Below are 11,540 nucleotides of genomic sequence, written 5' to 3'. Positions count from 1 at the left end.
TGAAGTGAAACAATTAACTCATTTGATTTATTTGGAATTTCTGTAAAAATTTTGGCAGAGTGCCATCTGTATTTTGGATAAAACAGTTCTTCAGAAAACCTGTAAAAGACACTTCAATAATTTTCCAAATCTCAACTCCAATACATTTCTCAACACAACAATTTATCAACTCAATTCCATAGAAATTTTTCAAAGTCTGAGATAAGGAAATATAATACAATTTTCATAAGTCAAATAACTCATAATTAATTTACAACTTCAAGGTACAATTTGAATTTACAACTGCTCAAAACCAAAAACAAAATGTACATACAGTGTCATACATTACAGTACAAAATGCAAAATATTGGTATACTCATTATACCAGGTAATCCCTCGCTGGATGTATATGCAGCCTAGTCTGCTGCCCTGTCTGTCTCTCTACCTGCGACAGCAATAAAAAGCTATCGCTGAGACAATGTCTCAGTGGTGCACAACATTAACCAAATACAACTTTAAATCACAATTCATAAATCATGTAAATATTGGATACTTAAAACCATAGTCAAATTTAAGACAATAAAGGTCAATAAGAATTTAAACTCCATTTCTCAGTATCACAATAGATTTTCATAAGTCAGGTCATGTTTGAATTCAAAAGACAGTATATGTCAATGAGAGTTTAAATCCAGTTCACAATCTCATAATGCAAATCAATAAATCACACACAGCTTAATCATGATCCATAGTTCAATTCGTCCCAAAAGCCAATGGCTAATGAGGTATTCAATTCGTCCCAAAAGTCGATGACTAATGAGGAATAACATAGCTAGCTAGCAAAAATATGAGTACTCATCCAATTCGTCCTCAACAGGCACACACCTCAACACTTCAGCCAGAGAGGGAATTCAATTCGTCCCACTAGACAAGCTAATGAGGAATACAATCAATATACATGATAGCTGTGGTTTCAAACCATTTCTAATGCTTTTAAATCAATAAGTATCCATCAATGTCATTCAAACAAATTTTTCACAGTTTCAAACCATTCACAATATTTTTTAATCAATAAGTGTCTATCAAACACATTTCCACAATTTGAAACAATAATATATAAATAGTCAATAATTATTTCAATTGAAAACAATTCAAAAGAAACAGTTGTTGTGCACAAACCTCTGATATTTGTCTCCTGGTCCTGACTCAGTATTTCTTTCCCTTTTGCTGAGTCCTTGTTAACTGAGAAACACAATTTGAAGTGTTTCAGTGCTAAATTAAACTGTCTCTAACGATAATGTTCGATAAACAATTCACTGAAGGCTATTATTCACTGAATACCTTTATTTGCTTAATCACCTAATATACCGACCCTCGATGCGTTTTAGGTAAATTAGGTTTTGGTGTCCTTAATATGTCACATTCGATAATGTTTTAGGATTGGTACGTGTTACCAAACTCAATTCTATGTATATTGTGTTTTCTTGCATTTCATTGCAAATTGCTGGATTTCGGGATACTAGTTTTACCTAGCCGGACGGCCTAGTTCCCTCGGTTTTTGGGTTTCGGTTAAAACTACAAACTTTTAGATCTATATCTTATGGACCGCGGTGCAAAATTTTAGGTCAATCCGAGTTAAGTAGACCAAGTTATGGTCATTACACTATTGCTGGTCAAATGGCATCAAATTAGGTCATTTTTTTGGTCAATTTGGTCAACTTTGGTTCGGCCAGTTTTTGGACCCGAACTTGTGAAAGCTTTTTGACTTGTTTCTGGTCATTTCTGGGTTTTGGTGTCTTCATAAGACTTGTAGGTATGGGTCTTAACTATTCATGGTTAAAATTTCAGGTCAATTGGACCTGTTTTGAGTGAGTTATGGCCTAAACACTCACTGCTGCCCAATTGGTCATTTTTCAGGTCCTAATTGCACCTAATCCGAATTGGTCATTTTCTTAGGTCACCTTGCAAGCAGAATTTTGGTATGTTTTCTCAATGAAAGTTGGCACATTTTGTGCCTAGTTTCACCTCCAATTGATCTCATACCAATTGAGGTTACACATTTAAACTTATTGGCTAAAATGTACACTGCCCTTGGTTACTTTGCTTAACACACATCAATTACACACATTTACCTTGCAATATGTTTACTTCCCTACCAAATCTGTTTTGGTACATTACCAAAACCACATCCCACTTTACATTATCCTCACTTTGGGCAGATTAAAATTATCTTCAATACACCAATTAAAGTTCACATTTACAAAGTCTAAATACAATCACATACACACCTAAACATCACTAATTCTCACATACACTTTACAAAATAATTTCATACACATATCCTTCAATCCTTAATGCCGCAATTCTGCCAACACTTCCATGAATACATACATTTATTCAAGTGTCCCCAAGCTGCCGAAATTGTCCTTCAACACCAAGTGTCCTACAATTCATTAAATCCCATTCCAAGTGCAAAATCACCTTATACATGTGAAGTAATTCACTAGGTTATTAAATCATCATGGTCAACACCATTTCTCATCAAATATATGCACAATTATTTCATCAATTACATGACTCCATGGCTGTCCAAAATGAACACAACAATAACTCTTCAAACTCAAAAATTTTCTTCACAAACCCAACACCCATAACATGCACACAAAACTTAACAAAGTTATCTTCAAAAACACTAACTTACCTTATGGTTGGAGCTTGTTAAACCTTGCTTAAACTTCTCAAATTTGGTATCAAACTCTTCCTTGTGATGAGTAGACAAACTTTCATGAAGCCACTTAAGGGATTGGAGTTGAAAATGGGGAGGTTAAGTGAGCTTGCATGAAACGCCCATGGAGTTTTCTCTCACCTTCATTCACGGCAACTTTGGTACAATGGAGAAGATGAAATTTTCTGATGGTGTAATGGAAGTACACCTGCCCCACTATGTGTTTAATTAATCCTTTAATGGTCCACTAACTCCAAATAATTATATGATATGTTAAATTCCCACTTATTCCACATTTAACCCATGATTTTAGCTATTTACTTTAGGTACCACCAAATTAATTTTTCATTTTATTTTCTAAGTGTAATACTATTTATTTTTAATGGACATTTAGGTCAAAAGACAATTCGGGATGTCAAATGACCATAATGCCCTTGTTCGGGTTGCATTCCCGATTTTTCGGTAACACTGGGTTTTGTCCGTTTTTCGATTTCTCACTTTTCTTTGTACTAATTATTTAATTTTTCTTTGATCTTTCTAATGATATTTATTCTTCAATAAGGGTCTATTTAAGTCCTAAAAATGTTTTCCAGTGTTCCCCGCAGTCCAGGGCTAGTCAATGGTCCACGCCGTGACTTCCCGGTGCGGTCACCCATCGCTAGGGTTCTCGGCTCGCTTAACTTGGTTACAATTCTTTGCTATTATTTTTTCTTTGTTTTTCTTGTATTTTCTTTTCTTGTATTTCATTATTTTATGTCTCCTCACTCATATTGAAGTGTAGTTCTAGGCATCCTAGTCATCCAGCATAACACTGGTCACCGAGCAATGAGAACACACTACCAAACTTAGGGGTGTTACAATTCTCCCCCCCTTAAATAAATTTCATCTCGAAATTTTACCTGGCATTAGTCTCTGGACAGCTGTGGGTGCTGTCTCCTCATATCCTCTTCACGTTCCCAAGTAGCTTCCTGGCCTGAATGATGGTTCCACAGCACTTTAACCAGGTGTATCTGTTTGTTCCTCAGCTGCTTCACCTCATAAGCCAGAATTTTTATGGGTTTTTCCTCATATGAGAGGTCTGGATTTACTTCAATCTCTTCAACTGATAGTACATGAGATGGGTCAGATCTGTACCTCCTTAACATGGACACATGGAAGACACTGTGTATCCTTGCTAGCTCTGGAGGTAATGCCAACCGATATGCCAGAGGACCCACTCTTTCCAAAACCTCATATGGTCCGATGAAACGAGGACTCAGTTTCCCCTTCCTGCCAAATCTCATAATTCTCTTCCAAGGAGAAACTTTGAGGAATACCTTATCACCCACTGCATACTCAATATCTCTTCTTTTCAGATCAACATAGGACTTCTGACGATCTGATGCAGCCTTGAGTCTATCTCTGATCAATCTGATCTTTTCCTCTGTCTGCTGGACAATTTCTGGCCCAATCATCTTCTGTTCACCTACTTCATCCCAACATAAAGGAGTTCTGCACGTTCTGCCATACAAAGCTTCATATGGAGGCATCCCTATGCTTGATTGGTAGCTATTGTTATAAGCAAACTCAATCAAAGGCAAGTGTGTATCCCAACTACCTTCAAATTCAATCACACAAGCCCGTAGCATATCCTCCAATGTCTGAATAACCCTCTCGGGTCGCCATCCGTCTGGGTGTAATGTCTTTGAAGTTCAGTCTAGTTCCTAGGGCTCTCTGAAGACTACCACAGAATCTAGAAGTGAACCTACGATCTTTGTCAGACACAATTGATACTGGCACTCCATGCAATTTTACAATCTCATATATGTACAATCTGGCCAATCTTTCCAGGCTATAGTCCATCTGAACTGGCAAAAAGTGAGCAGACTTGGTCAATCTGTCAACTATAACCCATACTGCATCATGACTACTCTGTGTCCTTGGAAGTCCTGTGACAAAATCCATAGTTATTCGTTCCCATTTCCACTCTGGTACTGACAAAGGATGTAACAAACCAGCTGGAACTTGATGTTCTGCCTTTACTTGCTGACAAGTTAGGCATTTGGAAACAAATTCAGCTATATCTCTTTTCATACCCATCCACCAGTAATGTTCTTTCAGCCCTCTGTACATTTTAGTTCCACCAGGGTGCATAGCAAATGGAGACTCATGTGCTTCATTCATAATGATTTGTCTCAATTCCACATCACTAGGAACGCTCATTCTACCCTGATGTAGCAATAAACCATCATCTCTCACAGAGAATTCAGGTTTCTTGCCCTGCTGGACTTCTTTCAGTAACTTCTGATATTTTTCATCACTCTGAGCAGCCATTCTGATCTAATCAATCAACACTGGCTGTACATGCCATGCAACTACTGTCTGTCCCTCATCATCAATCTCTAAACTGGCATGCTGTGCTTTCAATTCATATACCATGGACAAAGGAGAAACTCTGAGACTTGCCATAGTCTTGCGACTTAAGGCGTCAACCACTACATTTGCTTTCCTTGGCTGATAGTCTATTAAGCAATCATAGTCTTTAATCAGCTCTAACCATCTCCTCTGCCTCAAATTCAATTCCTTCTGGGTGCCTAAGTATTTCAAGCTCTTGTGATCTGTGTAAATGTAGCATTTCTCCCCATACAAATAGTGTCTCCAGATCTTCAGAGCAAAAACAATAGCTGCTAACTCCAGATCATGTGTTGGGTAGTTCCTCTCATGCGGTTTCAGCTGGCGTGATGCATAAGCAATGACATTCCGATCTTGCATCAGTACACAGCCTAACCCATTGTGAGAAGCATCACTATAAACTGTGTATTCTTTACCCTGAGTAGGTAAAGTGAGAACTGGAGCTTCAATTAAACACCTCTTCAACTCATCAAAACTCTGCTGACATTTATTGGTCCACTGAAATTTTACATCTTTCCGAAGCAGCTTAGTCAGTGGAGAAGATAACATAGAAAACCCTTTCACAAACCGACGGTAATATCTAGCTAAACTAAGAAAACTGCGAACTTCTGTGATGTTCCTGGGCGGCTTCCAATTAAGGATAGCTTCTATCTTGCTGGAATCTACCTTGATCCCTTCAGCTGACACAACATGTCCCAAAAAGGAGATTTCATTCAGCCAAAATTCACACTTCGATAATTTGGCGTATAGCTGTTTCTCCCTTAAAATCTACAGTACAATCCGCAAATGTCTGTCATGCTCTTCTGCATTCCTCGAGTATATCAAAATGTCATCAATAAACACCACCACAAATTGATTAAGATATGGTCTGAAGATAGTGTTCATCAGATCCATAAAAGCAGCTGGAGCATTTGTCAACCCGAATGGCATTACTAGAAACTCATAGTGGCCATACCGAGTTCTGAAAGCAGTTTTTGGAATACTCTGCTCTTGCACCTTCAACTGATAGTAACCAGATCGCAAATCAATTTTGGAGAATACAGCTGCACCCTTCAATTGATCAAACAGATCATCAATGCGAGGCAATGGATATCTGTTCTTCAACTGCCGGTAGTCAATGCATAAGCGGAGAGTACCATCCTTCTTCTTAACAAACAACACTGGTGCTCCCCAAGGTGACACACTAGGGCGGATGAAGCCCTTTTCAAGTAGTTCTTGCAATTGTATCTTCAACTCCTTCAACTCTGCTGGTGCCATTCTGTATGGCGTTATGGAGATTGGATCCACACCAGGCATAACATTAATTTCAAACTGCACTTCTCTTTCCGGAGGTAATCCTAGCAATTCATCAGGAAACACATATGGAAAGTCATGTACTGTAAGGATGTCCTTCAATGCTGGACTCCCCACTTGGGTGTCTACCACATGTGCCAAGTATGCTTCACACCCCTTTCTGATCATTTTTCCGCTAGTGCAATTAAATGAGGTTTGATGGCAATAGCTGCCTCTCCCCATGTATTACCACATCACTATACTGAGGAAGGCCAAAAGTGACTGTCTTCAGCCTACAGTTAATCATGGCATGATGTCTAGCTAACTAATCCATGCCCAAGATGATATCATAATCTCTGAAGGGCATTTCAATGAGATCAGACAGGAAAGTGTGTCCTTGGATCACCAAAGGACAATCTCTATACATTCTATTAACTCGACCTCTGTCCTAACGGACTTGTTACTAGCACCTCAAAGTCCATTTTTGTACATGGAACAGCAATGCAATCAATGATGCTAGCACTCACATAAGAATGGGTAGAGCCCGGATCAAATAACACAAACACATTTTGGTTAAAAGTTGAGAAGGTACCAGCCACAACATCAGATGTTTTTGCCTCTTCTCTTTGTCTCATGGCATAGACTCTGACTGGAGCACTATCTTGCTCTGATTGTTTTACTGTGCCTTGGCTGCTCAGGTTACCTCTACCCCGCTCTACCTGCTAGGTGGTTGTGAGCTTCTAGTGACAGTGGCTCGAATCGACCTTCCGCAGAGTAGGAGGTGGTCCAACTCTACGACTCATCGTGCGATCCTTGGCAAAGTGTCCTGTGCCTCCACAGTTATAACAGGCTCCAATAGCCTTGTAGCAGATCCCACCATGATTCCTTCCACATGTTTCACATTGGCGGGGAGGATAGGAACCTCTGGTACTCTGCTGTCCAGATAGGGGAGGTCTCTGTCCTGAATATCTTCCCCTTCCAGACTTCTTGCCACCTCTGCCATGTCCCCCATAGTTTTTCCTCTTCCCAGTATGACCACTGGAACTCTGTTCTACTGATTTTCCCTCTTTCTCTGTCTTCTCTGATCTCTTTTTCTCTGGAGCAGTCTCAAACTCAACTCTTTCCAACTCTAGGGCTTGAGAAACAAGTTCAGAGAAGTTAGTGTGTTTGAAGCCGATCACTTGTACTCTGATACTGGGCTTCAAGCAAGTTTCAAACCTCTTGCATCTCTCCCTGCTGGTAGCAAGCAAACTTACTGCATAATGGCTCAGGCGGGAAAATTCTCTTTCATACTCAGCCACTGATCTGTTCCCCTGTTTCAAACTTAGGAACTCTTGCAGCTTCTGGTCTACATAAGCATCAGGGACATATTTCTGCCTGAATTCCCTGAGGAAGTCATTCCATGTTAGCACTGCAGGCTCTACCAGACTGTGGGGAATGGTTTTCCACCAATCATAAGCATCCCCCTGTAGTAAGGACACTGAGTATTCAAATCTAAGCTCTTTTGTACAATGTAATTTCTTAAACACCCTATCCATCCTCTCTAACCATTGTTCAGCTTCTAGAGGATCTACTGCCCCCTTAAACTCTGTAGCCCCATACTTCATTAATTTATCATACTGCCTAGTAGGAGACTGTGATTGTACCACTGGTGTCTGTATTGGGACTTGAGTAGGTACATTGCCAGCCATTTGTTGGAACATTGCAGCCATCTCACGAGTGAATCGAGCAGAAATCATGCAGATCGCAGGGTGGTGCAAATGAACCACTAACATTATGTAGGCTGGGCATCCCTTGCACCTCAGCCTCAATAGATTGATCGACTGAACGATCACCCTCTTCCATATTCAATGCGAGGATTTTAGATCTCCTGAACAAATAACACAAGGAGATTTCCTCCTGTTAGTGCATTTTTATAATGTAATGTACTGTATGTATCAAACAATGATATTGAGCAGTTGTACTATGAAGAAAGAACATTCAAATAACAGGTGAAAACGGAATTTAAAAACTTTGCTCTGATACCACCAAAACATGTCACACCCTACCCCTCTGTAAGGTATAACATAATCCCGTAGTATACCTAATGAATTACCAACTCCGTCTACTGATAACCCATTAAATACACTACAACGGATTTTAAAAACTTTTCTTACTTATTTTACAGTGGTGAGCACTATTTACAGGTATTAAAAACTTTGGTGAACTGAAGTGAAACAATTAACTCATTTGATTTATTTGGAATTTCTGTAAAAATTTTGGCAGAGTGCCATCTGTATTTTGGATAAAACAGTTCTTCAGAAAACCTGTAAAAGACACTTCAATAATTTTCCAAATCTCAACTCCAATACATTTCTCAACACAACAATTTATCAACTCAATTCCATAGAAATTTTTCAAAGTCTGAGATAAGGAAATATAATACAATTTTCATAAGTCAAATAACTCATAATTAATTTACAACTTCAAGGTACAATTTGAATTTACAACTGCTCAAAACCAAAAACAAAATGTAGATACAAAGGTCATACATTACAAGAAAATGCAAAATATTGGTATACTCATTATACTGTAATCCTCATTGGATGTATATGCACTAGTCTGCCTCACTGCTCTGTCTCTCTACTGCGATAAAGAATAAAGCTATCATTTGAGACAATGTCTCAGTGGTGCACAACATTAACCAAATACAACTTTAAATCACAATTCATAAATCATGTAAATATTGGATACTTAAAACCATAGTCAAATTTAAGACAATAAAGGTCAATAAAAATTTAAACTCCATTTCTCAGTATCACAATAGATTTTCATAAGTCAGGTCATGTTTGAATTCAAAAGACAGTATATGTCAATGAGAGTTTAAATCCATTTCACAATCTCATAATGCAAATCAATAAATCACACACAGCTTAATCATGATCCATAGTTCAATTCGTCCCAAAGCCAATGGCTAATGAGGTATTCAATTCGTCCCAAAAGTCGATGACTAATGAGGAATAACATAGCTAGCTAGCAAAAATTTGAGTACTCATCCAATTCGTCCTCAACAGGCACACACCTCAACACTTCAGCCAGAGAGGGAATTCAATTCGTCCCACTAGACAAGCTAATGAGGAATACAATCAATATACATGATAGCTGTGGTTTCAAACCATTTCCAATGCTTTTAAATCAATAAGTATCCATCAATGTCATTCAAACAAATTTTTCACAGTTTCAAACCATTCACAATATTTTTCAATCAATAAGTGTCTATCAAACACATTTCCACAATTTGAAACAATAATATATAAATAGTCAATATTTATTTCAATTGAAAACAATTCAAAAGAAACAGTTGTTGTGCACAAACCTCTGATATTTGTCTCCTGGTCCTGACTCAGTATTTCTTTCCCTTTTGCTGAGTCCTTGTTAACTGAGAAACACAATTTGAAGTGTTTCAGTGCTAAATTAAACTGTCTCTAACGATAATGTTCGATAAACAATTCACTGAAGGCTATTATTCACTGAATACCTTTATTTGCTTAATCACCTAATATACCGACCCTCGATGCGTTTTAGGTAAATTAGGTTTTGGTGTCCTTAATATGTCACATTCGATAATGTTTTAGGATTGGTACGTGTTACCAAACTCAATTCTATGTATATTGCGTTTTCTTGCATTTCATTGCAAATTGCTGGATTTCGGGATACTAGTTTGACCTAGACGGACGGCCTAGTTCCCTCAGTTTTCAGGTTTCGGTCAAAACTACAAACTTGTAGATCTATATCTTATGGACCCCGGTACAAAATTTTAGGTCAATCCGAGTTAAGTAGACCAAGTTATGGTCATTACACTATTGCTGGTCAAATGGCATCAAATTAGGTCATTTTTTTGGTCAATTTGGTCAACTTTGGTTCGGCCAGTTTTTGGACCCGAACTTGTGCAAGCTTTTTGACTTGCTTCTGGTCATACTCTTCAAACTCAAAAATTTTCTTCACAAACCCAACACCCATAACATGCACACAAAACTTAACAAAGTTATCTTCAAAAACACTAACTTACCTTATGGTTGGAGCTTGTTAAACCTTGCTTAAACTTCTCAAATTTGGTATCAAACTCTTCCTTGTGATGAGTAGACAAACTTTCATGAAGCCACTTAAGGGATTGGAGTTGAAAATGGGGAGGTTAAGTGAGCTTGCATGAAACGCCCATGGAGTTTTCTCTCACCTTCATTCACGGCAACTTTGGTACAATGGAGAAGATGAAATTTTCTGATGGTGTAATGGAAGTACACCTGCCCCACTATGTGTTTAATTAATCCTTTAATGGTCCACTAACTCCAAATAATTATATGATATGTTAAATTCCCACTTATTCCACATTTAACCCATGATTTTAGCTATTTACTTTAGGTACCACCAAATTAATTTTTCATTTTATTTTCTAAGTGTAATACTATTTATTTTTAATGGACATTTAGGTCAAAAGACAATTCGGGATGTCAAATGACCATAATGCCCCTGTTCGTGTTGCATTCCCGATTTTTCGGTAACACCGGGTTTTGTCCGTTTTTCGATTTCTCACTTTTCTTTGTACTAATTATTTAATTTTTCTTTGATCTTTCTAATGATATTTATTCTTCAATAAGGGTCTATTTAAGTCCTAAAAATGTTTTCTAGGGTTCCTCGCAGTCCAGGGCTAGTCAACGGTCCACGCCGTGACTTCCCGGTGCGGTCACCCATCGCTAGGGTTCTCGGCTCGCTTAACTTGGTTACATTTCTTTGCTATTATTTTTCCTTTGTTTTTCTTGTATTTTATTTTCTTGTATTTCATTATTTTATGTCTCCTCACTCATATTGAAGTGTAGTTCTAGGCATCCTAGCTGTCCGGACAACACTGGTCACCGGAGCAGCAGAACGCACTACCGAACTTAGGGGTGTTACAATTTGGATTTGGGTTCTTCATTAAAGTTGTAGTCTATGTCTCAGCTTTCTATTGGTAAAATTTCAGGTCAATTGGACCTTTCTACACTGAGTTATGACCAAATGAATAAACACTATTTATTTGGTCATTTTGCCTAGGCAGAATGTAAGTCACCCGGATTAGGGCAATTTTAAGTCAACTTGGTTTGATTTTCTGGGCAGGATTTCTTCACCAAAGTTGTGCCATTATGTGTCTAGTTTCATGTCC

This window comes from Hevea brasiliensis, chromosome 1 (genome assembly GCF_030052815.1).
Source record: "Hevea brasiliensis isolate MT/VB/25A 57/8 chromosome 1, ASM3005281v1, whole genome shotgun sequence".
In the NCBI taxonomy this organism is placed as follows: Eukaryota; Viridiplantae; Streptophyta; class Magnoliopsida; order Malpighiales; family Euphorbiaceae; genus Hevea; species Hevea brasiliensis.
This window is presented reverse-complemented; position numbering follows the sequence as displayed.